The sequence below is a fragment of the Malaclemys terrapin genome, chromosome 11, assembly GCF_027887155.1.
Source record: "Malaclemys terrapin pileata isolate rMalTer1 chromosome 11, rMalTer1.hap1, whole genome shotgun sequence".
NCBI classification, from domain to species: domain Eukaryota; kingdom Metazoa; phylum Chordata; order Testudines; family Emydidae; genus Malaclemys; species Malaclemys terrapin.
The window spans coordinates 54,206,364-54,228,710 of record NC_071515.1 but is presented as its reverse complement, the minus strand read 5'-3'; the positions used below and the strand labels follow the sequence as shown (position 1 = coordinate 54,228,710).

General features: G+C 42.7%; 1 protein-coding gene across 3 annotated transcripts in view; it reads left to right on the top strand.

The window, feature by feature from the left end:
- Positions 1-22,347, top strand: part of LYPD6 (LY6/PLAUR domain containing 6) — a 65,751-nt gene that overhangs the window by 20,574 nt on the left and 22,830 nt on the right. The window contains exon 1 of one of the 3 annotated variants that reach the window (XM_054043253.1): positions 11,731-11,786. The exons of the other annotated variants lie outside the window; for them this stretch is intronic. The gene's annotated coding sequence lies outside the window, so the exon portion shown is untranslated. Of the gene's footprint in view, positions 1-11,730; positions 11,787-22,347 lie in introns of those variants that run through there. 3 annotated transcript variants of the gene reach the window in all.

Here is a 22,347-nt window from a genome sequence, read left to right as displayed (position 1 = left end):
GACTGCCTTTTTGAAATCATCTGCAAATATTTTTCCTGTTCCTATTAATGAGCATTGATTAATGTTTCATGGCTGCTGTATTTTCTTTAGATGGCATACTTAATTTTGTTAACGCTGTGTATCAAATGCATATTCAAGAAGGCAGTATGTCAGTTACTATCCATATTCAAGGGTTCTCTAGTCACGTGACAATGTATTTTTTTGCAAAGTGGTTCATGGACTCATAGGTTTGTAAAGCTAGAAGAGACCATATGTTCAGGTAGTCTGACCTCTCTGCATAGCACCAGAGACTCCTGCATCAAACCCATAACTTCTGACTGGGCAAAAGCATATCTTTTAGAAAGACAGCCAATCTTGATGTAAAGACTAGGAGAATGGGAGCATGTACAAAGGTAGGTGTACGCCTACACCTTTTAAGTACATCTTGTTGGCCCTGGGTAATAAGTAGCACTGATGCTAGCTTTATTTGTGATTCGGTATTGTAAATTGAACCAACCAATGGAGAAAGGTGGGAATGAAAAGAATCAGAATTGTAGGACTGGAAGGGATCTCGAGAGGTCACCTAGTCCAGTTCCCTGCACTCATGGCAGGACTAAGTATTATTTAGACCCTCCCTGACAGGTGTTTATCTAACCTGCTCTGAAAAATCTCCAATGATGGAGATTCCATAACCTGCAATTTATTCCAGTGCTTAACCACCCTGACAATTAGGAAGTTTTTTCTAATGTCCAACCTAAACGGCCTTGCTGCAATTTAAGTCTAATGCTTCTTGTCCTATCCTCAGTGGTTAAGGAAAACAGTTTTTCTCCCTTCTCCTTGTAACAACCTTTTATGTATTTGAATACTGTTATCATGTCCCCTCTCCATCTTCTTTTTTCCAGACTGAACAAACCTAATTTTTTCAATCTTCCCTCGATAGATCATGTTTTCTAGACCTTTAATCATTTTTGTTGTTCTTCTCTGGACTTTCTCCAATTTGTCCACATCTTTCCTGAAATGTGGCGCCCAGACCTAGATGCAATACTATAGTTGAGGTCTAATCAGTGTGGAGTAGAGCAGAAGAATTATTTCTTGTGTCTTGCTTACAACACTCCTACTAATTCATCCCAGAATGATGTTTGCTTTTTTTGCAACCGTGTTACACTGTTGACTCATATTTAGCCAGTGATCCACTGATACCCAGATCCCTTTCCGTAGTACTCCTTCCTAAGCAGTCCTTTCCCATTTTGTATGTGTGCAGTGCAACTGATTGTTCCTTCCTAAGTGGAGTACTTTGCATTTGTCCCTATTGAATTTCATCCTGTTTACTTCAGACCATTTATCCAGTTTGTCCAGATTATTTTGAATTTTAAACCTATCCTCCAAAGCACTTGCAACCCCTCCATGCTTGGTATTGCCCACAAACTTTATAAGTATACTCTCTATGCCGTTATCTAAATCATTGATGAAGATATTGAACATAATCAGACCCAGAACTGATCACTGTGGGACCCCACTCGATATGCCCTTCCCGCTTGCCTGTGAACCATTGATAACTACTGTCTGTGAATGTTTTTCCACCCATTTATGCACCCACCTTATAGTAGCTCCATCTAAGTTGTATTTCCCTAGTTTGTTTATGACAAGGTCATGCGAGACAATATCAGAAGCCTTGCTAAAGTCAAGATATACCACATCTACCACTTCCCCCCTATCCACAAGGCTTGTTACCCTGTCAAAGAAAGCTATTATGTTGGTTTGACATGATTTGTTCATGACAAATCCATGCTGACTGTTACTTATCACCTTATTATCTTCTGGGTGTTTGCAAATTGATTGCTTAATTATTTTCTCCATTATCTTTCCGGTTACTGAAGTTCACATTGATGAGGTAGGATCCCTAAATAAAAAAAATAAAAGAAAAATTACAATATTAAATAAGATAATATAACATTAAAAAGAAAAACCTCACAGATCATGTGGAAAACCTAGATAATAAAGGGAGAGTTTCTGCCCTCACACTAATTTAAATTTGGAGTAACTCCAGAGAAGACAATGGAGTTGGAATTAAAGCAACATAAGCAAGGGCAGATTCTATTCCCATGGTAATTAAAGGACCCCGACAATATTCTCAGTTAAGTTATACAAGAAAATCTATTTGAAAAGCCTGTTGGAATGCTCTTAGGAGAGCAATACATGTTCAAGCCAACTGAAAAAAATGACAATAACAAAACTTGCACTGTACTTTAACCAAGGTTTGTACTTGGGATCAGTGCTGATGTCTGCACTGCAGAGCGTGAACATCACTAAACAAACACAGCACTGGGATTCAAATACAGGACATAATTCTTTTACACTGCGCGGCTGGGAATGGCTTCAGTACTCAACAGTCTGGGATGTGGCACTGAGCCACATAGGGTGGAGTCACTTTCAGCCTATTTCAGAATATTGTGTCTTTCTGTTAATGATATAACATTTATTTATTGCGTTACGTTTCCCATGCCAATATTGTCCCTAACTAGTCTCTTCCATTCCTCTCTATCATTTGCTGCTGCTTTCATCTGTTTTATGGTGGGACTGTTTTGCCCTCCCGGCTAAGGGTTATTCTTAAGGTTTCTCTTGGACTCCCCCTTTCCTCACACCAGTTATATAAATGATATATAAATGTATAAAATATTACTGGTCAGATCCTAGGAGATACTGAGCTCTCAGGATTCTGACTGACTAATGGTAGTTGCAAGTGCATCCGCTTCTTTTTTCCCCAATTATAACATAGAATTAAATGTTCAGCAGTGTTTTATATTTGAATGCTCTTTTCAATGCATGTGGGAAATGATTCCTACTTTGGATCCAATGGTTAGACAAGAAGTATGCACATGATTTCTCAAGGATCAAGCACAGAGCTCATTGGACTGTTGGCAACAAATAGATTTAATGCAAGGTTGCTGCCCATTTTTGAGGGTGAGACTTAGTGATTTGAAAAAGTCTTGTGGTCTTTGCTGCTTCTACTAGTATGTGACAGGATGTACACACCCCACACTGGACAAGGAAGGGTTAATCCCACATTGTGGGCTGAGGAAGCCACGCCCCCTTGCCCCTTCTGGGCACGCTCCAACCAGAGCACCAGTATAAAAGGGAGCAGCTCAGCTCAGTCATGGCTGACTGCCGAGGAGGGAGGACACGTGTTCTTGGCTCCTGCCCGGGAGCTGCTGAAGCCCCCAATTGCAGAAGCCAGACCCACCGAGATGAAGGCTTATATCTGGCTACCTGAGGATGCCCGAGGGAGAGGGGAGCTGCAGAGAACTGCACAGGCCGAGGAACCAGGAGACCACAGAGATGGCTGGGCCTTCTCATCGGGAGACAGAGTAGGAGTAGCCCAGGGGGATTATGCATTGATCCGGTTGTAGAACCGAGTGATATGTCAGCATGTTTCAGTAGGATCTCCGCTGACTCAGTGACGCATACACTCGCTGCTGACAGGGCCCTCGGCTGGGACCTGATGGAGTAGGGAGGGCTTGGGTCCTCCTACCCCAGCCACCATCCCCACCTGGGTGGTGGCCTATTGCCCCTACAGCCATTAAACCGCACCTATTTTGACTCTGGCCAGTAGGCCGCATGGCCCTGCAAGAGAGGACATCTATGTTAAGCCGTGCAGCCTGCAAGAAAGGGCAACCATACTGATTCTGGCCACTAGGCCACATAGCCCTGTGAGGGATGGCAGCCATATTGGCTCAGACCACTAGGCCAGACTGCCCTGAGGCCAAGGGCGGGCAGATGGACTTAGCCACAGGGTTGTGATGCCCTTGTCTCGCCCCAGGATGGGGTCGGGGTGTACTCAGACCGTGACACAATACTTAATTCTTTTCTTCTTCAAAGCACTTTGTAGGCATTAAATAGGGAATCATTATGATCCTCATTTTGCAGATGGGGAGCTAATGACTTGCGCAAAGGCACTTATGAATTAGGACTAGAATTCAGGAGTTCCTGGCTCTTAGTCAGTGCCCAGACTGCACCTCTCTCTGCATAACAATTAGCTGTGCTGTGTACTGGGTCTCTAGCCTAGCTAATAGTTTTATGCATGTCAGGGTCAGAACGCAGAGCCTGTGTAAAACTGGAGTGTAACAGATAAATCAGACCCAAATTCTTCAGTTGGGCCTCAGCAGAGCACCCTGAACTCTTGATAAACATTTGGCAGAGATCCTAAACTACCTGCACAGGAAATGTCATTTCATTTTATTGGCTTACTTAATTCTACATAATAAAGTGCATTATATCAAGCTTGAATTATCTCTGCCAGTCTTAGCACAGGGTTGCTGTACAGTTGCTGACTCAAAGCTGTGTGGTTATTTCTCAGTTATGGAAATCCCTGAACTCTGATTGAATGAAGGTGCCTGATTTGCATAATGGCATTATGATTACTTATCTAACTACAAATCACTCTGCTCTGATTGACTCCTGCCCTTACAACTTCCAAACTCCAAGACCTTCTGCAAACAATGAGTAACTTTAAAAAAAAAAAAAAAGATTGAAGTATGCATATATTTGAAGTTCCCCATCCTTCTCCTTCCTCAGCTTTCAGTGCTCGTGGGTGGGAGTCAAGTACTTCCCCTGATCCCTTCAGCTTTTACATAATCGAATAACAAATGACTCTGTTGGCAACTGGTGTGTGTCTATGCTTGTGTATTTAGCAGGGGAAAGAAGGAGAGATAGGACAAGTAGAAAGAAAAGGAAGTGGAGCTTTAAAAATTATTTTTATAAATAAGGCGCATAGATGGCATGATGTGCTTTGCTGAATGAATGAAGATGGATTCCGTGCCCAGAAGAGCTTCCAATCTAAGGCCCTTATCTAGAGTAGTGAAGATTGCAGAACCTGGCCCTTGTTAAAGTGAGAACAATGGGTGAAGATAATGCATGGAGGGAACCAGGGAAAGGTAGAAAAAGAATGCAGACATCATGCTCATGCTGTCACTTTGCACCTAAATCTAATAAGTTTTAGTGTTAATAGTTTAGTGTCAGCTCTTTGTTCCATATATTTCTCATTTTCCATAGCGCCATATTGTGCTGTAAGTTTCTAAGCAGAATTCCTCATTGAGATAACTAAAACCTGGTAGCACAATATGGTTCATCATCTGAAACTAGTTTATTCAGCTATTAATGTAACATTGCATTTTCTTTGGCTCAGAATTTCTGAACAGAACGTTACTTGTGACAGTTCTGGGCCATTCTTCCAATTGGTTGTTTGAATGATATTCCTGAATTCTGAATACACCAAGTGTTGACTTCTTTTATTACGTTGACTTCAGTGGAAGATCTCTGTCTGGGGAGTTTGCAGAAATAGGCCCCTACATTATATTGTAAATTCCTTGAAATGTTTCCCTGAGTATGGCATTCACATCTTGATATAAATGATCTATTTGTTATACTTTCTAGTATCCAGTGTTCCCAAATAATTATTTTTGTTATCTATTTTTGGTTTGCTCCATAATGTCCTGTATGTTTGAGATATGAGAGATTATAGTGTTTTCCTCTGTGCTAATGAAAGAGGGATGAAACATTCCTTCCAGCATTTTAGTTCAGTTAGTACCAAAGATGAAGTAATAATTAAATGTGTAGCCTGTTTTGTAGTAAATAAATGGTGGCAGAATTTCAGGTTTGTGAAATTAAATTAATCTTTATAAATAGGAATGTGTAGGCTTGCTAAAGGCTAGTCTGACTTCTATTCAACTCCCCAAACAAAAGGTTTTGAAATACTGTATTTTTGTTAATGTTAAAATAATTTTTTTTTTCAGTTCAATAATCATGTCTTTATTATATTCTTGGAGACACATTCATTCTTATTAAGCTCGCAGTAGCCCTTAGCCTGTTTTAACTGTCCCCATCTTCTTGGATATGATGTAATTGTGCGTAAGGACATCTTAAATTAAATTAAATTATTTTTCTTTTTCATTAGCTAGACTGAGATCCAGAACAGTACTTTGGGAATCCTTTAAAAATTTCTCTTATTAAAATATGGTCTGAAGCATCTTTCTGAGGTTGTTAGGATTTCTGATTTCTTTTAGTTCAATAGGCAGTGTAGAAATTGTACTAAATTTTAATAAGTTTAGAATATTTTCTTCTAGGCTGATAAATAATCTTTCGTTTAGGTCAGGGATTCTGCAATGAGGAAAACAAACCCAACACTGGATCAGAAGGATTTAAAGGCCAATACTGGGCCCAGGTAGCCAGGCCCCTCCAGCCCTGCACAGCATGCTCCAACTGGAGAAGGGATTGAAAATGGAGCAGCACAGCTCATAAGGGAGAAGATGGGGGAGGAGGACAGACCTACCCTGAAGGCTCCTGACAAGGGCACCGGAGAAGCCTCCCTGAGGGAAGTGGGACTATATGCGGCTGGGGCTGACAGTTTGGTTACCTTTTCTTTTTCTTTTTACCTTATCCTGGACTGAAGGCGAAAAGGAGAGAAAAGCAGAGGTAGGAAGTGACACAGGGAGTGTAACTTGGAGGGCACCGTCAGGGGCCTGATACTGTTGACCTTCCTAGGGCCCTGGATTGAAGCCTAGTGGAGTGGGCAGGGCCAGGCTCCCCTACCACAGGAAGGGCTGGAACTGCCTCTACTCCTCACCACACCTCCTGAGTAAAAGAGGATCAGAACTTGAAAGACTGACCCATGGGAAGGCGGGGGCACTAAGTGTGCTAACCACTGGGCAACCTAACCCATCAAGGACATCATTACATTTGCTGGAGGATGTTGGCACATACAGTTTCCCAGGCCTGATAGTAGACCAAGGAAAAAAGAAAAAAAAAATAGGGATGGACATTGAGAAATTGCTAAAATGGGTTCTCGAGAATCAACAGCAGCAGGCCGCCCAGTAGCAGCAACAGCAGAGCCAACTACTCTGGCAGATCACTGCCCAACAGCAGCAGCAGACGGCGGCAGCAGCAGCTGATTAAGGAGATGACAGCCTAGCAGCAAGAACAACAGGAGTGACTCGTCCACCAGATGATGATGCTCCTAAAACCACCCGTATTGACCTTGAGCCTAACCATGGGAAAGGGGAGCACCAATTCAAAGCCACCTGTCCTGGTAAAGTTGAGCAAAATGGGGCCTGTTGACGACCCTGGTGTTCCTTGTCACATCGGAGAGGGTGACTGTCATGGCCTGATGGCTCAAGGAGAGCTGGGCCACCCTATTGGCCCCTACTTGATCAGACTGGCCCGGGTGACGTATTGGGTGCTCGATACAACAACTCACAAAGACTATGTGCATGTCAAAGCGGCCATCATAGACGCTTCAATATCTCACCAGAAATCTACCGACAACTGTTCCACCTTGAGACATTTCCCTTGGGCGTGTGGCCACAGGTAGTCACCCAGAGCCTGAAGGAGCATTGCTGGTGGTGGCTCCAGCTAGAGAAGTACCAGGGTTCAGGTGACAGAAAAGGTCATCATAGAACAAATCACCCAAATCCTTCCAGGGGAAGGGCGGAGTTTAAGTGGGTAGCGAAACATCAACTGGAAACTTTGGCAGAGGCAGTGTCTTTGGCAGCGAACTACCTGATGTCCCTTGGGCTGGAGGCTGAAACACCAAAAGTCAGTCCTGTGAGCTTCTGGTCTCTATGGAGCACTGATGTCTGAACCCCGCCAAGGCTGACTAGGGGAGCTTGCACTCCCAAATGTAGTGGAGGGGGGCACAAAGGCCAAAAGAAGAGCCTGGAAGTCCACCCACCACTGTCCAAGAGGACTCCACCAGGCCTGGCCGAATGACCTTATCCAAAGGGATTTCCACCTTTGGGAGAACCAACCAAGAAACCATTCCTCCCACTGGGAGCTGTTTTGCATGTGGTCAACAAGGACATTTCAGAAAGAGCTGCCCATTCATGGACTGTAGTTAAGGGCAGACCTGGACAGCCGATAATAGGGCTTGGAAGAGGGACCCTGGGAAGATGTTGAACCCAATACAAGTGGATGGATTAGCAATACATGGGCTGATAGACTCAGGCTGTAGCCAGACCCTGGTCTGGGAGAGGCTAGTGGGGACCAGAGGTGAAGCTGGTGACATAACCTACCTTCAGTGTATACACAGGGATGTGTGACCCTATCCCACAACAGAAGTACTAATGACTATGTAAGAACACATTGAAATCGTGTGGCCGGGAGTGGCAAAAGACCTGGCCTACCCACTCATACTTATGTGTGACTGGAAGTTCTTTGAAGAAGTGGTCAAGGGTTCGGGGGGATGCCTCCATAAAAAAGTGGAGCCAGAGCTGGAAGACCCAGGAAGGCGTGGGATGGCCATAGTGGCTGAGGGGGAGTCCAGGGAAGAAAGGGGCTCAAAGCAGTATGAAAACTCAGGAGAAGGACCATCCTCAGAAATGGACTTGTTGCCTGAACTTGATCGGGGCTTGCCACTACCTGCCAACCTAGTCCTGGGGGACTTCGTGGTAGAACAAAGAAATGATCCAACCCTGAGTGGTACCTGTCACTATATAGCCATATAGCTTTCAAGTGGTACATCTGCATAATGAGTGGGTTATTGTCCTTCATTTTGTTCAAGGACTGTATAAATAAAATAAGTTACACTGAGGGTTTGTCTGCACCAGGTGTTTGATCCATAGTAACTCAAATTAGTTTGGTGTGAAAATGCCTGCGTACGCACAACACAATTAATTAGAGCGCAGAAACTCCACATTTACTATGAACTCTGGAGTCCCTTGCAAAGTGTATTATGTTTGATGCTAATTGAACTAGTGCAGAGTATTGTTTGTGTGCTGCCACACATTACTTTGGCGGTCCTCCAAATGCTATCCTACACTACTTTGTGGTTGTCTGTTACTGACCTGTTTGTTTACCTGAGAACCTTACACTGCTCTGGGGTCAGGTTGACCTGATGTTGCCTCCCCCATTTAAAAACTGCTCCTGGATTCAAATATATTGACGTTGCCGCGATATTGCTCCAGAAGCCCTACAGCATGCCTCGAGCAGCCAGTTAGAGCCGTACTGAGATCCTGGATCTCATTGCCATCTGGGGAGTAAAGAATTGATCTGAATCCAAATCAGTCCTGAAGTTTGAAGCGAGTCAGTTTAATGGTTTTTTTCTCCCCTTAATTCACTCTGCTGTAACTCAACTATCCTGCATGCAATCTGAATTCAGAACAGTCAAAAGATTCTGGCGCGGGAGGAGTTATAGCAAGGATGAATTTGACGTTATGTTTTTATTATGCTTGGTGTACTAGACAATAAGCAGCCTGTACATAATGAACTTAATGCTTATTCATTTCCCATACATTATAAATGGTATAATTCCCCAAATCACTTTCCAATATCTGGCAACAGCATATTCAGCAGTTTGGACTGTGGGGTGCATTGATTAAAATACAGTTGAGCATCAAAACTCCTGTTGGTGGCTGGAGACAAGTCCTGAGGATTTCTCATTCAATTTGTCATCATGGATTCTGGCCAGTATACAGAAGCATAAGACACCAAGTGACATGAGAAGAGGTACCTGGGGCACTACATCCTCTGCTTCTGGGTTCTGCCTCGGTCTGCCTCGGTCTCCAAGCAGTCAAAGAGAGATTTCTTTGGGGCATACTGGTCTTTGCAGTATGCAAGCTCATAGCTGGACCCAGTCTGTAAAGTGTATATTTTTACCTTCTCAAAGGAAGCTTTCCATTTCCAAGAGCTTATTCTGCAGTATATATTAGTAATGAATATATCAGCTATGAACATCACAGCAAAATGATCAGGTGATGACTATTGCAGAGAGGTTTTGTGCAACGAGGGTAGTCTGGTTTTAGTAGGAAGATATGCACGTGTAGCTGTTCCGCTTTACTAGATAGCATGTGCTCAGATAGGTGCCATGTAAAATACTCACAGCAGTGATCTAGCTTAAAGGAATGTCAGCTGAAGCACATTCTCTTATGCTTCCAGCATAAACACTCCAGAATGAAGAACAACTCAGTCAAATCTTGTTAAAGATGGCTAGTTGTGAGGAGGTTGTTTCATAGTTTTCCATTACAATGATTATAATTTTTTTCCCCAGGGCTCTATTAGTGAAAATGAATTATTCTTGGGGCATGTTTATACTGCATCTGGGAGCGAGCATCCTACGGATTTGTGCTGGCAGGGCTCATGCTAGTGCTGTAAAAATAGCTGTGGAGATGTTGTGGCTCAGGGTGGAGCTTGAGTTCACAAGGCCACTCCCCCCACCCCAGGCTTTACAGCCTGAGCTGCAACATCCACACATGTGTTCTTAGTGTGCTAGCACAAGTCTGTGGACCTGGGCTGGGAGGCTGACTCCCCCATGCAGTATAGACATATCCTTGACTTGCTCTTTCAGGAAAGGAAGGTGCCAAGTCATCAGATAGGAAATTGAGCTTCGTGAGGAAACTGTTCAGCAAAAATTGAAATTCTGGATAAGACAGTATTTTTATTTTCCAGAAAAGTTGTTGAAATTGTAAGTATGCTAACTGGTGAAGTTTACTTGTTCCATTAACTGGAAACCTGAAACACTACTGACTAGTCAGTTATCATTTGGGCTGTCTTAGATAATTTAAATATTATTAAGAATATAGCTCTTTTAATGTTTTGATATTTTAATTTAATAAAAGTCTTTAAAATCTGATGGTGAGACAGCATTAGGACAATACATTCTGTACAAAACTCTATTAGAAATGTATTTGATTTGAACTTTCAAGGGCATATAACAATATACTATATTAAATTAGATGAAGCCTCCATCCTTTGGAAGATAATATGATTAATTATGGAAAATATTAAAAACAGGTTTCTTCCCAGGGTCTGTTAATGCTTTGAAATGCAAAGAAAAGAGTGCTAATGATTAAGCATTTTAAGGGAAAGGCCTAAATTTACTTTTAGCTGTAAAGAATGGAGTTCTTATCCCAGCTCTGAGGCTGATAGGTGAGTACCCTAATCACAGGGCTCCTGGCTGTTCAGATGTGGGTTTCTCTCAGTCTCTCCTATTGAAGCTGTTCCACTGTGGATGAATAAGTAAATGTGCATTGGGCCAAAGAAAAGTGAGAATGATGCTATATAGTCCAGGTGAGCAGGTGAGTGCCCTATGTTCAAATTCCTTCTCTGCATCAGGCAGGGGGGACCTGGACCAGCATCTCCCACATCCTGCGTGAATGCCTTAACCACTGGGCTAAAGGTTATAATGGAATTCCCCCCCCCCATCCATTTTGTATGGAGTTAAATGTTTGCTGGTGCCATTCTTGAAAGAAATGACTTAGTTGCCTGATTCTAGGAGAGGGTTCCTGGTTTAGGCACTTAACTCTGCTTGGGCTCTAAACTTCACAAGAGGGGTGGGGCTTAGGACACACCCATGTCTTTGGCATCTTCTACTAGCTAGCTTAGGCTACTCCTTGCCTAGCATGCAGGCTTTTGAGAGTCCCATTCTTTGGTGACACTCTCGCCCTACATGCCTAACTCAGAGTTGGGGACTCAACAGGTGGGCTAAGTGCCTAAAAGTTATGCGTTGCAGTTGTGAGTCTTGCAACACCTAAGTCCATTTGTGGATTTGGGCCTGACTCCTTATGTGGACGTGGACAAGTCACGTGATCTCTCTTTTCTGAAGTGTTCCTATCTGCAGAATGGGGATAAGTTACCTACTCCACCAGGCTGTTGTGAGGCTCAATATGTTGTTTGTAAATATTTATGGAAGTGCTTACATTTTTAACTGAAGTTAATAAATTATATTTGCACTTGTATGAATACATAGCTGCCTGCATCAACGTGTGTCAACCTGAATTACGCCAGTATTTCGGTGTCTTTTTGGAAACCACCACATGCAAGTACGTTTCATGTTCTGTCCCTAATACCGAATGTCCCTTCATTTAGCGTCTTGACTGTATTTGTGAAGTGGTGCATAACAGGAAATTTATTCATGAGTTGAAAAATATAAATTCACATGAACTTGGAATGAACTAAAGTGAAACTGAGAATTTCCATAGACTGATTTGTATGTTGCTCAAGAGTCAGGACAACAACGCCTGGTGTTTCATTAACTACTACATACATATGTTAATCCAGGGGTCAGCAACCTTTAAAAAGTGGTGTGCCGAGTCTCATTTATTCACTCTAATTTAAGGTTTCACATGCCAGTAATACATTTTAATGTTTTTAGAAGAGCTCTTTCTATAAGTCTATAATATATAACTAAACTGTTGTTGTATGTAAAGTAAATAAGGTTATTAAAATGTTTAAGAAGCTTCATTTAAAATTAAATTAAAATGCAGAGCTTCCCGGACTGGTGGCCAGGACCCAGGCAGTGTGAGTGCCACTGAAAATCAGCTTGCGTGCCGCCTTTGGCACGCGTGCCATAGGTTGCCTACCCCTGTGTTAAACTGTCGTGGAAAAACACATGACAGTGTTGCATGTATTGGAAAAGCATGTGAATTCATTGGTATCTTTACTGGCACAAACAAGTATTGTGGTAATAGAATTAGGCCATTAAAAGTCAATGGCAAAACACAGATTGCTTTCAGTTGGAGTAGGATCAAGCCTAAACCAGGGCCGGCTCCAGGCACCAGCCCACCAAGGTTGTGCTTGGGGCGGCACCTGGAGGGGGGCAGCGTGGTGCTCCGGCTCCGGCCGCCGGGGAGAGCGGAGCCCCGGCTGGGCTCTCCGGCCTCCCCCCAGCACTCTGGCCACCAGGGAGAGTGGAGCCCCGGCCGGCACTCCGCTCTCCCCCAGGCGCTCTGGCCACCACTCCGCCCTACCCCCGGCGCTCTGGCCGCCAGGGAGAGCGGAGCTATGGCGGGCTCGCTGCCCTCCCCCCGGTGCTCTGGCTGCCGGGGAGAGCGAGCCCGCCCTCCCTCCGGCACTCTGGCCGCCAGGGAGAGCGGAGCCCCGGCCAGGCTCTCCGCCCTCCTCCCGGGGCTCCAGCCACCAGCGGAGCCGCGGCAGGCTTGCTGCCCTCCCCCCGGCACTCTGGCCGGTCAGGGAGAGCGGCCTGCGGCCGGGCTCGGTGCCCTCCCCTGCCACGCTGGGGGGAGGGGGGGCGGCGGGAGGCTTTTTTGCCTGGGGCGGCTTATATATACATAACTGAATTTATGTAACCAGCACCAACTGGAATCACAAGCCCATATTTTCAGGGGATTATATCTTAGCTTTTTCAAAAAGTTACTTTGGGCTGAAATGTATCCTGAAAGGTACTTTAATTACTCTTTATCTAGCATTTCAGGTGTACATGGTGCTGTACCAGTGGCACCTGCAGCCGTATGCATTTTACGCACAATGTGTACCACTGGCAGTTTTAAGGAGGACCACTTCTGCCTACCCCACTGCCTACTCAGGTCTAGTCCTGCCAGTCTTCCATCATGACAAAACATGGGGACCAAAACTGAGTGAGTGGCATTGCGCCCTGGTGCACAGGGGTCACAGAGCAGAATCTGAAGGGCTTCTAATCTAAAGGCACAAACATACTATATAGACAGTATGAAGACAGAGCGATGTATGGTCAGGATAGCCAGAACACTTTTTATTAAATAGCTTTGTTACACTCCTGGGCAGACACCCTAGGCTATCTTGTATGTAACAGATAACTCCAGTTGAAACCGTGGTCCTATTGAGGTCACACAATGTTTTTCACAAGTCAGTTTCATTACTGTTTGTCAGATTTTTTTGAGATTTCTTTTGTACTCCTGTAACACAAAAAATAACTTGCTTGTTTTATGGATTAGTGTCATGCAACATTTTAGTCTTCTTTTCAGCTCAAGTAGATATTGCTTGAGCTATACAAGAAACACTTTTTATAGAACCTAGGTGTTTCCTGTAGGTCTCTATCTAAGAGCTGAATAATCAGTCTGACTCTTTGTAGGTCTGATTTTTTACTCTGATTTGTGAGAGCAGACCCCTGCACTCATGGGGCGCTCCAATGACTTTAATGAGTCTCTGTGTGGGGTTAAGGATCTGCCCACATTGATCAGATTACAAAATTGTGGTCTGTTGGTTTGTGACAGAAAACAGAACCATAGTAAAAAGTGTTATGACTGTAGTAGCAAGGATACTATTAAATGTTCACTGACATTGAGCAACTCTAGTTTGCCTATTCATAGACCATCTTTTCAAAGTTTGTACCTAAGAAGACTTACCTGTAGATTTTAATCTGCTTTGATCATTTATCTAACACCTAGTTTTAAAAAGACTCCAAGGGCCCTACACAACCCATGATCCACATAAAGAATCCCCCTTCCCACCAAGGAGCGTTCTACATGTGAAAGAGGAGCAGTTATAATGGCCCCAAACAGACATATGCATGTATATAGGGGAGAACCCTGCCCCCACCTCTGCAACTGTAGAGGGCCCTAAATGCAATGGAGCTGATGTGATTTTTGCTTCCTCCCAGTAGTAAAAATCACAGGATTTCCAGCACCCATGCAGAGTTTTCCTGTCCTCTGTATCATGTGGAGCCTGACTGTCTGAGAGCTGGGTGTAGATTGAGGTCATGTCAACTGCAATGGCATTTGGGGAGGGGCCAAAGGCGGAGTGGGAGACTGGACTGGTATAACCACTGCTACAAATAACAATGTAGATTAAGGAATCTGGCTCCAGTTCCCCCAAACTCATGAACTTCCAGGTTTAGGTTGAACGCTGAGCTTATTCACTCTGTTGAAGTGTATTGTCAGTGTATGATGTCAATAAGCACCTAAGTAAATTCACATTAACTTGAGACATTTTTCTGTACTCCATTTCAATCCTAATATAACTAACAGCTAGAATATAAAAATAATACAGTGATGCATAGTCCAGTGACAAAAGTATGTGTATTTAAGCTTTCTTCTTCCATGTTTTTCTTAAACAATACTAGCATTCAAGGAATCAAAGTTTGATTTTTTTTTTTTTAAATGTTGACAAAACACCTAGGGCCTAGGATAGATGCTTTTATACAAATCATAAAAAAATAAAATAAAATTAGAGATTGTTGAAATCATTCCGAAGATATAAGAAACTCATGTTTTAGGGCTTGGGTTAAAAATATCCCTTATAATGCATCCTATTAAAATAATGATTACATAGTGTGAGAGAAGAGTTTATTGTACATTTTTTCAAAGATGTAGGCTTTTAGCTCAATGAACGGCTTTGTAATTAGCAGCAAGGAGACTAGATGGTCCACATTTAGGAGAGTAATTTGTACGCTAATTGTGTTTGACTGTTTAATTACACTTGCTTACTGTAATTGAGGCCGGATGGTGACCCCTTTACAATAGTTGCTATAGGGCCTTTTGATGACTAAGTGTGATAGTGTCATAAAGCTTCACACAATTCTCAAGAGGCTAGAATATTTTTAACTATTCCCAAAGCTAAGAGAGGAGAAGAAATCTACAAGGAGAAAGAAGAAAGAAGGCTTGATTTGAGGGGAAGAGAAAGAGAACAAATACAGGCGACTATTAAAGCCTTTACTGGCCAGTGCTAGGTTGGAGGGAGAGAGAAAAAAACGGAGGATCAGCAGAAAAGATGACAAAAACAAAGAAAGAAGTAAAGAAAATCCAGGAGGACAGAGGCAGAAGGAAAGGAACGAAAATGTAGGACTTTCAAATGGTTCAAAGGAGAGAATCCTACAAAGTAACAGGATAGAAAAGATATCTGCTAGCAGGTGGGGGATGAGAGACCATCGTAGCAGAAACACGAAGAGATAAAAACGAAAGGGCGGGAGGATGAGAGTAATAGAGATGTGCCCCAGTTTTTTTTTAACATATGGCCACAGCAATTTATCAGCCAGCTGCACACAATTCTGGTGGAGTACCATGAAGTTGCACAACACTGTGTGAGGTTGTAAGGTATGTCAATATAGTATGCACCTCTATGCTGTCTGGAGACACAACATGCCTGTTTGTACTGTGCATCTTTTTACTCCATTCATAATTTTAAAAAACCCTTTCCAAATACAACAGTGACAAGAAAAACCCAGCCCTGTGAGTCAGCCCCTTGTGACAGCTGTTATGAGGCTTTAATGAGTTCTCACATCAAGTGGATTATAGTACAGTTTGTAATGAGGAATGGTCTCTGAAGGGTGGAAATAGGTGAAGTATTGTCAGGGGCAGGGAGGAATCCTCAACATTACCTCAGTGACGTAGACTGTAGTGAACAGACATGATCTGACTGCACTATTAGTAATTTGTATTACAGCAGCCTCTAGAAGCCTCATCCAAGATCAGGGCACCACTGCGCTAGGTGCTGTACAAATACAGAGCCAGTCCCCTGCCCCAAAGAGTTTTAAATCTAACTAGTCAAGACAGACAAAGGGTGGGAAGAAAAAGAGAAGCAGAGCGAGAGGAAGGTCACACAGCAGGTCAGTGAGCGAGAACAGATAGAATCCAGGTTACCTGAGTCCCAGGCCAGGCCCAACTAAATTAGTCCAAACAAAAAGACCTGCTAATATAACTCAAGGACTGTGTTAACGTTGTGCCTGGTGTGAGACTGAAAATCAATGAATCAACATTGGTATGTTGAAAATTAGGCCTAATTGGTGGACAAAATAACAGGGGAATGGGCCAAGCCACCCTCACTCTCTTTTGGGGTTCTTAAAAAAAAAGAAATGTTGGGGGGCAAATATGGAAGGAGGTTACTGATACGCTGGCTGATTGAAAGAAGAGGAAGGAGCAAGCTTCACCATCATGGCTGTCACACCAACTGTCTCCTGGGCACCTGGACCTTCTTTGTCCTGATCCTGAGAGAGGTCCTGACACCAGACTGGACCAGAGAGAGGGACCCAGATGACATCACCACCGCCACCAGCTGCAGCTAAATCCCAAACACCACCTGGGATGTCACACCTCTCCCCAAGTGTAGCCTTTTCCTTCCCCACCTTATTTCTTTTCTTTCCTATCCCTCTCCTTTTGCCTTCTGTCTAATAAGAGTCAGGCTCAGATGGCCAAGACTGTATGTTTTGCAACACTGCTATAAGCCTGTGACTGGAAAAACTTCTAAATCCAGTGCTCTGAACTGCTAATGCTGGTACAAGTTTGCCAGATTTCAAAGTGGCTAATAAGACTATGTGCTTGGCCTGGGTTTTCAGCAGTAAGTTTGCAAGCAAAATTCAACATCTGAGACAAAAGCTGCATTTTCTGTCTTTGTTGTTCTTTTCTCAACCCCTTGTGTGTTTGGCTTGATTTGTCTTCTGGGAAGTGGGAACAACAACAACAACAACACTTACAACAGCTCCAGCCAATGTCAACTAACTGTCCCTCCTGCCAGGAGCGGCGCCAGGGTTTTTGGCACCCTAGGCGGGGGTCCTTCCGTGCTCCTGGTTGTCGTCATCAATTCTGCGGTGGGGGGGGGTCCTTCCGCATTCCAGGTCTTCGGGGCACTTCGGCGACAGGTCCCGGAGCGAGTGAAGGACCCGCCGCAGAATTGCCGCCGAAGACCTGGAGCGCAGAAGGACCCCCTGCCGCCGAATTGCTGCTGAGGGTGGCAAAATGCCGCCCCCCCAAATCCTAGTGCCCTAGGCGACCGCCTAGGTCGCCTAAATGGAAGCGCCAGCCCTGCCTCCTGCCAAAGAAAATAGTTATTACTGTCTAAGAGACTATCATACTGGGCGTTTCTTTCTAAAATCTCCCTGCATCCTGAGGGGAAGGAAACAAAGGATGTTGTTAAAATAAACCCTTACTTAATACTTTACATTTCAAGGGCTTTAACTGTTTTCCTTTTTTTCTGTGCCTTTAATAAAAGGTTAAGAAGATTTTTAATGATGTTTGCCATGGTATTAAGCAGGCTGAGATCTCTGTATACCAAACTCGAATTTTGTTTAACACTGTTTGTTGTTGGACAGTAACAGGGTCTTGTTAATACCTTTGACACTTCGGGCCCATTTATTCCATCTAAATTAATACAGCACTCCCCAAGGTCATTGTTACTAGTGTTTGCATATATCTTCTCTAGATTCACTAATGTTGATTAATAGTTTCTCTCTGTTGTCAGACTGTTACGCTGGATGGAAAATCTTCATTTTATTGTCTTGAGGTAGTGCTAATAAGAAATTTAGATTTATTTTTTTTTAGACACTGGAAGGATAAAAATCTGTGAGCATTTTGGTAGTTTTAGCAATGGGAAATTCCTACTGAGAATTTCTGTTTGGATTAGAAGAGAGGCTGGAGGAAATTGAAAGAATATATGGCGTAGGAAAACACACACCTGTTTAATTCTAGTTTGTTGAAGCTATTGGAAAAACAATTAAAACTGTGACATAATCCATTTTCTACCAGCAGTAATTCATTCATAATATGTACCGCTATTTGAACAGTTTAATCATTTCCAGCAAAGGCCGGCTAGTGTATGTATGACTGAGAATTAGAGTCAGGGACAGGACAGACTGAATGGGGAGAGCCACTGCAATAATCCCCTTCCCCAAGAGGCTTGCAGTTTCTGAAAATTACATGTTTAATTATTGGCACTGGCTGTACATGAAAATGTCTATAACACTATTTCTTTTAAGTACATCTACATTCTATTGTCTCCAGAGCTGGTGACAGTGAGGACAACATGTCACCATCTTAATCAGATCTGACAGAGCAGTTGGATTGCTGCTTGGTGAATTTCAATAGCTCTGTGTCAGGGCAAAAGGGGAGGGGGTGGGGGGAATAATCCTGCTGTGTAACTCTAGTGAAGATGTGTTTCTGTATGGAAGGTGCTGTGTAAGGCTGGAAGGATTATGAGTTAGTTGGGATTTCTGTGTCAGTGTCCTAAGCCATTTTATAAACAGAACAGGCCATATGATCTAAATACCATAGAACTGTTTCCCCTAACTACTAACCTGAAGAAGAGCTTGGTGTAAGCTCGAAAGCTTGTCTTGCTCACCAACGGAAGTTGGTCCAATAAAAGATATTACCTCACCCCCTTGTCTCTCCTCTAACTACAATCAGATATCAAAATCAGGCTGGTCAGTGCCATTTTCTGTTACATCAGTTTAGATGCACAAATTTGATTACCCGCAAGAGCCTACTGAAACTTGTCAAGAAAGGGAGTTAATTTAAAAGTAAAACTATAGTACTGTATTTCCAAAGAGTAAGACTGTTTTGTTATTAATAGTCTAACCAATAGTGGCCTCTATGTTAACAATAGGAGGCGTTTGGAAAATGTTTCTCTTTTGCACGAAATTATGATTGTTGTTGACAAACTGTAAACCTGAAAAGTTTTTGGCCTAAAAACTGAAAATTTTGCCTGAAACTTTGTGTGTGTGTGTGTGTGTTTGGGGGGGGAGAGCAGTGAAAAGTCAGTTTTCCCTGGAAAGCAGCAAATACTTTTTTACCCTCAAAAATCGTTTAGTCAAAAACCCAATTTTCCATGAAAATAATTGGAGATATGTAGGGGATGGTGGAGTGAGTTCAAGGAGCCTAAATAAATGGCTAGCTGCTGTACTGGGGTGTGTATGTAAGTGCACTTGTAAAAAAAACAAACAAAACACAAATATTCCCCCTATGTAATATAGCTATTCTGGAATGATGGCAATCACTCCAGTTGCAACTGAGTTTCCATTATAATTTTGTTTGTACTTAGTATTTGTATGGCTTGCCTGCCTGGGCGTTGGCTTTGGGCTGTGTCGGGGAGTACACTAGCACTGCTCTGCCTTAGGATACTTTCACTCTGTTTCCTTTCCTCTCACCTGCCATACCTTGCATGGTCAGGCTATTTGTCTTTTCTCACTCAGCTTGTATTTTTATGCAATTACAAGTTCTCTTTTCTTTGATTTCCTTTGTCTCAGATCAATACACCAAAGCCAGCAGGTAGTCAGTTAGGCCCTAATTCAGCTCAATACTTGAGGGGGGCCACTCAGCAATTTGGGGCAAAATCAGTAGTTGGTCCTGCTAGTGAAGGCAGGGGGCTGGACTCAATGACCTTTCAGGGTCCCTTCCAGTTCTATGAGATAGGTCTCTCTCTCTAATTGTGAGGAGCTCATTTTATTTCCTTTCTGCTTCGAATTGTGACTTTTTTTCTGGATTATACACATTTGTGGACTAAAATAAATGGAAATTGGCATTTCCTTCTTCTCAGAGTTACATCAACAAAGCTTAATGTACCACATAGGCCTGTTATCTGCTTTCCTCACTGTTGTTATGGATTTCATGCCATTTTAATAAAAAGGCTGTTTCCAAATCTGAGCAAATCAGAACGTCAGACCCTCTGATATTCATCTAAATGCCGATCCTGTGCACACCCCTGGTGACTATCACAGTGAGTTTGAGAGAAACAGAGCTAGAAATGAAAGTTAGCTTACACAGTCATCTCTGGAACATTCTAACTGCAAACAAGGATGTTTGATTAATATAAAATCATAATCTTTATCAAAATGTGTAAATTGCTTGGGGGAAATAACTGTATTCAGTGTAGAGTGTATAAGTGTACCTTTTTGAGCAATACATATTTTAAAGGGTTTTCATATAGGAATTTGGATCAATTTTTCTTTCTCCTTTTAGAGAAAGCAGTCTGTGTGAACCATCTGAACAGTTTATTTAAATGGTAAATTGGGGGTGCTTCCTGTTAATTAGTTTATTACAGTATCTGGGTTGCTCATAAACTTGGGGACCGATGGCTGAGGACTTGTTAGCACAGAATATGGTTATTAATAAGTTAAAAGTGGTTATATTGCAATGTGCTGCTCTTGGCCCTCTCACCCTAATCTCTGATTTTCCATTTTAGGCCTTGGACTGGTCCATCTATATGCCCACAGCAAACATGGCTGCCTCAGTTTCTGCCCCCTCCTCACCCAACCAGTCCTATCTTCTTAATATTTTCCCTCCTCTGCTTTGCTTTTTGAGGAAGGTTCTCTTTCCTTCACTAAGAGAAATTACCACACAGTTACTGTACAACCCAGATTCCCACCCTTCCTCTTCAAGCCAATCAGATTGCAGAGAATTGTGAAACTAACCGTAAGCTCATGACTTTATTTAAGAGAGTCTCCTCTTCCTCCTTCACATTTTATTTTGAGACTCTATGTAAGAGAAACATATCAAGCAAAGTGAAACTAAAACAGAGGGTTCCTTTGTCCCTTTGAATGTTAAAGTACAAGTTTTCCCTCTTCACTAGCATTAGGTTTATAATGAATGGTAATAAACACTGTATAGCTAGAGATCTTGAATTTTTTCTGGAGTGTTGGGTACTGAGCAAGGAAACAACTTACAGCAAGATGTTTAGCATATTTAAATCCATGCTTCAAATGTAGAGTACTACTGCATTTGGACAACCTTCTAAACAGCAGAAACAAGTGCTCATGGGGCTGCAGAAATTACTTTCCTTCCTTTAGGGCCCCCCAAAAAGGGGAGCTAATCTGTATTGTGTGCTTTTAAATGTAATGTGCAATACAGATATACTTATTACTATAGAACAGAAGTAAGGCCTTAGAATGCCCCAGAGAAGAATATTAAATCAACTTTATAGTATCTGAGCATCAGTAAACCCGTGGTAACCAAGTTTAGGAGTTGGAAGAAACTTGAATCTAATATTGCTTCAGTTCAGTCTGCTCCATGCATTCTCTGGTATGTGCACTACAGGAAAAATGAGGCAGTGGAGAAGGAATCTCAGTACTGAAAAGAGTCTTTAGGGACCTTAGTTTAGACCAGCCATTGATCCTTATCACCTAGCTCTTAACACATGCACTGCATTTACTGATAATATGCCATTAGATCAAAATACCAAATTATTTCATTATGCTGTGAAGTGCACAGCAGTCTGAATAAACACACAGCTTCACCCATCCTGTTTCCTCCATAAAAAGGTAGCTAGGGGAGATAGGGCAATGGAAAACTCAGTCAAGTTAAAAGGTGAGACAAATCTCTTCCACTGTCCATTTTATGCAGAATTTTTGACATGAAAATAAACCTGGTGAACCTCTCACTCACCCTAGCATAAAGCTGGAGTAAAACGGGGGTGTGACGAGAACCAGGCCTTGTTTGTACAGTGTTCTATCAGAGATACTGCTTATCACATGGCATAATGGTCAAAGACACTATTCAACTAAAACTGTTTTGTCATTCAAATGAAATGAAAGGTATTTGGGTTGTGTTTAGTAGAATGCCATGACAATTCACGCTAAACGTGGTGTGTATAACTTAGACCTAAAACCAAAATCCTGACACTTGTGGATGCATGTGAATAGACGATCCATGGCTCTTTTCACTAGGGTGGTAGTGTTAAAATCTGATGTCCTAAAACAAAAAACCCTCAGTTGGTTAATATTCTGTCCACCTAAATTCCCTCTGTGTTGTGCCATATGCTATAATTGAGTGACCAAAAGCCAGAGACTCTGAGCTCTAGTATTGCCTTTACGACTGACTTGCTTTGTGACAGTAAATCCAAACCCTGTCTTGCATTTGGCTTCAAATCCGAAGCCTGAACCTTAGCCCAAACTCAATCCAGATT